We start from the raw sequence: 9268 nt of genomic DNA on the forward strand, positions 1-9268 counted from the left end.
ATCATTAATGCACTTCAGGTCCTCCAGAGAGTCTTTAACATAACCCTTGCTCTTGGGGTTGGCTACTTTGTGCTTCTGAGTGCAACAAAAGAGATGGAATTGAGTTGAATTCTTGAAATTTAACAGAGGAGACCTGGGGGACATGTCTCCTCTGAGCCCCTGTACATACTCAGGATGACACCACCCATTTGAATCTTGGCAGCCTGGAGTTTTCCCTCTTCCCTGGTGCCTGGAGGGTATCTTTTACCTGACCTTCATCCAGGAAAGAGAGAGGGGAATGCAGTGACTAGCAAATTTAAGACTGGTAGCAGCTTGTTTTCTCCCCTTTGTCAGATGAATCAGCTTTTATCTCTGCAGTGTATGTGTGTGATTGAAGACTGTGCTTCCAAAACACAAGCAAAATACAGAGCTGCACAAGGGAAGAGAGCAACATGGCAACACGGCTTATAAAATTATCTTAACCCATCCAAACTGAATTTGTGCATTTGGATCTGGCAGATGGGGCATAATAATATTACCTATCCTCTCAGCCTGTCTGGACACTCACAACATGTAAGCCCTGTTAAAAAAACAAACAAACAAACAAACAAACAAACAAAACCAAACCAAAACAAAAAAGCACAGCAGCCTATTCTCAGAAATAAAAACAGCTTCCAGATTAATATTCTTTCTCTTCTTCCTTCTCTTGCCACATTGCATGACATTGCGTGCTGTCCTGGCTCTGCTCCTCACCACCCACGAACCAAAAGATTAAATTCATTGGCTTCAGTCTCCCCATGAATCTGTATGAGTTATCAGGCAGCTCCAGCTACCCCTTCTGCATTATTTTTCACTGTAGCTTTGGCTTCCTAGAGAAACAGTAAATCTTTAGTTCATTTCTTTCCACATCCCCTCATTGCTTGCAGGGTCAGACAGGGGGAACCTCTGGCCCCACTAACCAGAAACTACTCTCAAGATGACAAATGCTCAAGGCATGAGCATTCTCACAGACTCTCAGGTGTTATATTGTAGTGGTGACTGGATCAGCCAGGATACCAGTAAGACAGTGCAGAATTCTGGCTCGCTCATCCAGGTGAAAAAATAGATGGTTGTAACAAAAAGCCTGCTTTATTGATCTGTGTACATTCCTTGAAAGGAATTAACTGTGAAATGCCTCAGATTCCTATAATAAAATCTGTTAATTCTTCTGCAATAACAGGAAGGCACATCCCTCCCTGCATTTCAAGCACCAGCAATTCCAGAACAACAAGGAGGGTTTTATGCATGTATAAAGAAAATCTCAATGTGTTATTGGGAATGACATTTCAAACGGTAACCTGCTTAGATCCAAAGTGTACTGAAAATGGCTCAAAACTATAATGGTTTGCTCAGATCTGCCCCAGTTCTCAAAGCACTGAGGCCATCCCACCCAAACCAGAGCATAAGCTCAGTTTCACTTGTGTGCTACACTGTCCTGAGGCATTCATAAAACCAAAATTTACTCACAGGTATACCTCTCTAAATCAAATTTCTATGATACTTCCGTTCAATATCCCAGTCAAAAAGAAACAATCTCTGCCAGCTACACCCACCTAAAGAAATGCAGAGAGCAATAAGAGAAAGATAACTTTCTAGTTGTGATGTCTATCTACAAAACAAGTTGCTGAGGACCCACTGGCACCATGTTGTCATGGCCACATACCTTTACTGCACAAATGCCTGATAACACCTGCAAGCATATTTGTATCACAGCTCTCCATACTGTGTCAATGCAAAACAACTGTGCTACTTGACAGAGAGTTTGTAAAGTTTCTTAGGAGATAAAAATGCTTAACTAGGTCACTAAATGGAAAGGATAGTCAGGAAGTCACTCAAGCCTGAGTGCTGGTCATATAAGACCTTTGTATATGTATGCATTGCTAAATCTAATTCCTGACAGCAGGAGGAAAGTCCTTGTATATAGGTGCCCTCATTTGTTCCCAGCAGTGGGTATGACCTCCTTTAGAGGTTGCAAGACCATTCTCTTCAACATGTACTTAAACAGAAAGCAAGCATGCCCAGTAGAATATAGCTGTGCTTCAAGGTAGCAGAGCTATGGCAAACAACAAACTATCCTAGGTGTGAAATATTTCAGTGTAAATAAAAATAGATCATATAAGAACTAGAATTATCCTGTCCTTTATATTGCAATGCCTAGTTCTTAAATCTCTTCCTCTTTGCCACAGAAAAACTTTTCTAAACAGAACCAGTCAATAAAGAAAACTGTTCATGTCTCTGGCGACATTCTTCTTTCCTAGCATCTTACAGCGAAAACAACTGATATGAAAAAACCTGAAGAGTTCAAGGAGAAGAGCAACCTCTTGTAGTACCCAATAGTAATTCCAGAAACACATCCTAAATTTGCAATGTTCTCTACAAAGCCCAGAAAACAAACTTCTGCCTAAAGTCTCCTTTTTTGGCAACAAAGGTCAAAAGAAAGTTTTATCTAGTGCTCTCCACATATTTTTACTTGATTTCTTTCCTGGTACAGAGAGTATACATCTTGCAAACCAATATATTATAGCAGGAAGTGATGTTTATACACCTCAGATTTTTTTGGTTTATGAACCTGCATTAAGGTGGCATAAGATGGCATGAAGATACAAGCAACCCAGACTGTCCTTTCTACAATGTGCAGTTGTGGGTTTTTTGTGAAACTGATGCTTAGCAGTATCTTCATGGATCACAGATATTATACTATGTAAACTATCTGTGTGTTCACAAATTTGGGTGGTAGAGCAGCACAGTCACAGTTAGGCAGATATAAACTTTACCGTGCACTGTATTTCACAGAATCACAGAATCACTAAGGTTGGAAGGGACCTTCAAGATCACCAAGTCCAACCATTAATCCAGCACCACCATGTCCCCTAAACCATGTTTGAAGTGCCACATCCACACGCTTTTTGAACACTTCCAGAGATGGCGACTCCACCACCTCCCTGGGCAGCCTGTTCCAATGCCTGACCACCCTCTCGGTGAAGAAATTTTTCCTAATATCCAATCTAAACCTCCCCTGGTGCAACTTGAGGCCATTTCCTCTCGCCCTATCACTAGTTAGTTGGGAGTAGAGACCAACACCCTCGTCGCCACAACCCCCTTTCAGGTAGTTGTAGAGAGCGATAAGGTCTCCCCTCAGCCTCCTCTTCTCCCCAGTTCCCTCAGCCGCTCCTCATAAGACTTGTGCTCCAGACCCCTCACCAGCTTCGTTACCCGTCTTTGGACACACTCAAGCACCTCAGTATCCTTCTTGTAGTGAGAGGATACATATTAGATTGGATCTAATAGCTAAGCATAGGACGATAGAGTTATCCCACTTTCATGCAATTCAGCAAATCCACACCTTCTCCCAGGTGCCACATGGGAGTTACTGGCTCTAGTATGCAAGTGGGTACAAGATGAACCCAGTAAAGGACTTGAAAATTAATCATACTTTACTGAGTGAACAATATTTCAGCTGGATAAGGTCCACCCAGAATGCGTGGGCACTAACGAGGCCATAAGGCAAGGGCTGACAGTGTGTGGCTGGTTTTTAGCAGGTATGGGCAAGGTGCAGCCCTTTAGTAGTAGGGTGAACTTAGATCAACTTAAAATTCTGGTATAACTTCACCATAAGGAAAATTAATGGCAAAACTCCACTCTAAAGGAAAGTAATTGGGTGTAAAATGAATGTTTTTGGATGACTCAGAAAATGTTTTTTTGGTTTTGTTCATCTTTAATTAGATGAGAGACAAATATTGCGTCACATGTTGCTAGGGCTCAATACCAGGCAATCAGCAATATAAAGTTCAGTGTTATTTACATTTGTTTTCTCTCCCTCTCACTTCTAAATGCATTCTGGTCTTCCCACTCATTAAATAGTCACATACAGATTGTTCTCAGTTTATTAAAATGGAAAAGAAATTTCTGCATCTATTCTTTACACAAACACTTACTAAAATCTTAGGATTTGCCCAACTCAGAATTACAGGGTATCTCTCAGTATTGTTATTCATCATCACTGCATTGAGCCTTGGTTGTCATTATTATTCCAGTATCATGAAAGAAACAGGTATCTGCCCATCATTATCCCCCAAATGCAGGATGCATCCTCTGGTCTCACTGTAGCAGTTTATTTCAGACATGAAATACCTAAGATGGACCTAAAATTAATCATTTTGTCCTGGGATGCAGAGTCCAGAGTTAGTCAAAGCTCCATACAGCATCCCAAAACCAAATAATGAATTCCACTCAGGCAAAAGTTCCTTAAGTGGGAATAAAATTATTTCACGTTTTATCTCCTAAGGTATATTTTTTACAAGGACGTAAAACGAAGATGGTAAAACAGCTTCTCCTGGACTGATGCCAGCAGTCTGGCAGTGAATCTCTCAGTGTGTTTTGGATACGGGTAGGAAATCTGTAACGTTATTAGAGAGAGAATTATTACCCAGAATTGTTCCATAGAGGATGTTAGTTGCAACAGCTTGGAAAACATTTTCCTGGGTGTGCTAGTTGTCAGATATCTTCATTACATAGTCACTGAAACAAGAAAAAAGATGTTGTTTAGACTTATCAAGAAATAAGACAATTCAGAAGCTTGTAGAAAATAATCTTGGATTGAGAAGTGATGGGTTATTTCTGTTCAAGCAAAATAAAACAATAAAAACTTTGGTCTACAGCTAATAACCAAGTGTTGAAAAGTTAAAGAAACTTCATAGTAAAATTGGATAGATGAAGGCATACAGGAAACTTTGAAAATGGACTTTCTTCATATCAAAGGAGCTAACATGATCAGGAGTCTGTATTCCCCAATGAATGAAAGCCTTGGATGAAGAGCTATCTGATCCACTGGAATATTTAAAGGAAAAGAAGTCTGAGAATAAGAAGGATACTAAAAATAAGAAAAGAATAGAAAAAAGCGCAGACATCTGTATGTTGCATGGCAAGTCACGAAAAGTTTGCTGTGGTAATGACCAAAAAAATCAAGCTGAATTCAGCTTTCTGAAAGAGAGTAGAGAGAAAATTTGTCCAGCCATATAAATAATTATAGAACAGGGACACAAGAATACTAAAGAGGTAAAGAGTAAGATGATGTTAGCGTGGTCCAGAGCTGAATATAGTCTGGTTAGCTTCCAAGACTGATGATGTAGAAAACTAATGCAAAATGAAACCAGATAATGAGAATGCATATTTAAAACTAGAAATCGTCACAACTGCAGTAGAAGAAAAGCTTACAGAACATAGGTCAGGTAGTGAGATATTTCCCCAGAACTGGTACTGAATTTGTAAATCCCACAGCAAGTATTTTAGTAAGTCCTTCTGCATAACTGAAGATAGCAATTGAGTTACCTATATTTAGGAAAGTGATGTGAGCAATTTCAGGCTTCTCAGGCTAAACTTCAACAAAGCAAGCTGGAGAACAGACTTGGAAGGAAGGAAGAAGTGAAAACTTAGAGGTAGCTGATATTGAATGTAACATTATTTGTTAAGGAGCCTTCTTGACAGATAGAACTGGAAGCGTACTTTGATAGTCTTTGGCCAAACTAAATAAAGTATATCTATCTCATTTATCTGGATTTCAGTAAATGATAAGCATTAAAAAAAAAAAAAAATTAAGTTAAGGGATAAGCACAAGTCAGAAGTGAGAGTTATGTCTAGTGTTCCCACTAACACATTCTATGGAAATCAGAAGGTTTCTGACAGTCAGAGCAAAAAATGGAACTTGTCTTCTATTGAGCTGTTTATTAAACATGGAATTATGTGGCAGGTGCTAAATTATATCTACCTGAAAGTCTGAGGGAAACAAAAGTGGTTTGGGTTGCTGGTGTGCTTTTTTTCAAAATATCAGCACTACTGAAGAAAAAAGCTACATGAAGACTCCATAGTAACAATGAAAATGATGATTTAGAAAAGAAATGTAATGAAATTCTCATACCTCTTCTTTTCTCAGGTGTTTTCCCAGGTGGTTTTGCTTTAATGAGAAGCCTAACATTTTTATCCATGTCTGAGCAAGCTTGTTAGGTAACAGGTCTAATAGCAAGTGCAGTTATAAAATTCATTCTCATGTTCTTGACTAGCAGAACTAACATTCCCATATTCATGTCCTCCAAAGGCAAGGCACATTCTTCAGCTGGGTTTTCACTGGCATAGACAGTTGGATGTATGCTTAAAAAATAAACTGCTACCAAAATCAGTGATGATACTGCATGCATGAGAGGATGAGGAAGAGAATAACCCACATGAAACAGATGCTTGTCATGTTGCATAATCAATTATTAGAAAGTCCTGAGATAACATCAAGAAGGAATTATAAAAGAAACTATCCTAAATGGCCAAGATTGTTATTTAATGTCTAAATAAGAGATTAGTGACTATCTAGGGCACGTCTGCATTTCACCACACTTTAAAATATGCCTAGTAAATTCCACTTACAGCATTATGGCCTAACAATATTTGATAAAAGATTGTGTGTTATCATCTTTGGACTGTCAAACCTGCATCTGCAGCATCAAACAGTACCACAAGCTTCACCTAAATTATGAATTGCACAACAAACTATGATTAATTAATTCCTTAATTTCCATTTTAATGGCACTACAAATGGCAATATTTACACCCTTCTTGGCATTGCACCTCATTTTGGCACCACAGGGACTGATAAATAGCATTTTATGGCCATTACTAAGAACATAGATTGTTTACAATTTACTTAATCTTGACAGTTTAGATATACATGAGCTGGATAGAGACTAAATTTATTGAAAATCTAATATTTGTTTTCTTCAGTAGTTCCATCTCCAGAGCTGCACTTGGATCACAAAACTAAATAACAAGAAGAGAAAACGTACATGAAATATTTTGGGACAAATTCTGCTGTTTGCTGCAGCAGAAACAGCACCGAATCCTTCCTGGGGAGATTAATATGCAAAGTAGAAGAGAACAACGACTTTCTATTGTTAATGTATCCTTCTGAATGTATATTTTTACTACATTGTGGAGACTGAGGATACAAAAGGGTTATAGGGACTCAGAAAAAAAGGCCAACATTTCTGAATGTTTTTATTAGTGTTATTGAGTTTGATCTAAGTTTTCAAGACAGCTCTTTTACAAAGTCATTGAGTAAATGACATACTACATAGGTCAAATGGATAAAGAATTGATCAAAATATGTTCCTTTTGGGTTTGCTAATAAACAAATAAATAAATAAGATTTAAACAATTCTGTTTAACCTATTTTTCTTCTGCACAAGTCTTTTCGGCACATTATTGAAGATTCTTCATCTTTGAGATGCCAAGCATACATCAGCGTGTCTTTTCATTAATCTGTCCCTTCTGTGATCTGTCTAGAACAGTTATGGATGTTTAACACTGAATTGTCATTACAGAATCAGCAGATTAAAATAGTCCCTTACATTATGTCATACTGTAAGTAGATGACTGGTGAATAAACATTTACTCAGAGGTGTCAGGACTTAGCAGGACTAAGTTAAGACAAGGTTAGTACAGTTGGGGGTTGCAGACATGGACATGTGGATTCAGCTAACACCTACTAAAGAAAATTCTAAGACTCTTAACTTAGAAATACTCTAAGCACAGGTCCCTGGGTCTTGGAGACTCTCCTGAAAAGCATTACTATATGCCTCTCCTGTTCTGTCATTCCTCCCTGGTCATCTCATGTTAGCTATTTTCGGAGACAGGACACTAGGCAAGATGGACAGCCACTCTTCTGATATATTCTGGTATGAAAAGCCAAATGATGCATCAGAGGTTGCTACTAGTGAAAAAAGGAAGATTCAATAGCAAGGACTCTTCCAAGGGTGTTCCTTGTCAAACAGAGAACTTAACTTATCACAACCACCTATGCAATTCCAAGAGGTGTTTTAATGTCCCTTCTGCTCTGGGCACTCAAATTTAGTAAGCAGCTAAGCACCATGCTAAAGATCATTATTCACATAAGAGAAAAAATGGTAAAGCCTCTATTTCCTTTTTCTAATCACCTCCATTACTATGAAGATTCAATAGCTGAAAGAGTAATCAAATCAAGTGAAACCTTTCTCAGCTAATGTTCTTGCTTTTTTTTCCATTGTGCTTTTCTAAATTAGCCTCCCTGAAAGCTGTCCTTAGTTCGGCTGGTCATCTCTCACTGAAAGACACTTCTCTGTGTGATGTGAGTTTCATGGTTAATGTCCTCTTTTTTTTCTTTTTTTTTCTTAGAGAAGAAGACCACAAGTAACTAACACTCCTCAAGAGCAGTCATTTTCCAGTATTTCTCCGCAGAAATCATCAGTTTCATTTTATACTTTAAAATATCCTTCACTTAAAATCACAATGGAGAAAAGACATTCAAACATTTGCTTCTTCATCTAAAGTTTTAATAAAAGTCCCTGAACCCGTTGGGAAGTTTGGGGCTTCAAATAAAGGCAGTTCTAGCTACAGTATGAAAAGCCCTTGCATATCTTTGCTGGCCAAAGAAATGCCTTCAGGTTTATTGAACAGCCAGTAACACATAAGATTTTCTATACTGCTACATGATCCAAATTTCAGAACATCTGTAAGGGAGATAATAACATGATAACTAGAAACAAAAATGTGCCTGGTACCTGGAACCGGTGTACTAAATGTAAGGCATTCAAAATGGTCAACAGTAGTTATTGTAGGCAACTTCTAGCAGGCTTGTATGTTGAAAGCACTGCACAGACATCCAGTAATCTTCATAACACCTAGCCGGCAAGAGGGCAAATACAGTTATCACCATTTGACAGATAACATGAGAAAAATCAAGTCCCTGCTTGTGAAGACTCTGCAATGAGCAACAGATAGAGTAAGTATAGATTAAGGACCAGAAGATCTATGTGCTCTATTGTTCCCCATAGCAAGCCCATAAAATAGGTAATTAACAAAGAGGCTGTAATGGCACTGACAGTGAGGGGTTCTGCCTGTGTTGTAACTGGACTTTCTTATATTACTCAGCTTCCATAGCATCCCCTGTGGGGCCTTTCAAAACGGACCTTGCCTAGCAAAGTGTTTGGGAACGCCTGTAAGCTGATCTGAAATTCTTTAGAGGACACACTGCCTGAAGCCTGCCTTCAGCTAATCCATCAAGCCTGCTATTTTCTCATGCAAAATAAACATGTGCTTTACCAGTAGGGTTGATCAATCCTAAGCAAGCGTGCCATACAACTTTGACCTGTCCACTCAAATCATGGTATGTTACTGAAGCTGAGACAACTGGATTAGCGGGCTGCCGAAGAGCATAGCCTGCAGCTGAACT

Source organism: Phaethon aethereus (assembly GCF_964289735.1).
Source record: "Phaethon aethereus genome assembly, chromosome: 1".
NCBI lineage: Eukaryota > Metazoa > Chordata > Aves > Phaethontiformes > Phaethontidae > Phaethon > Phaethon aethereus.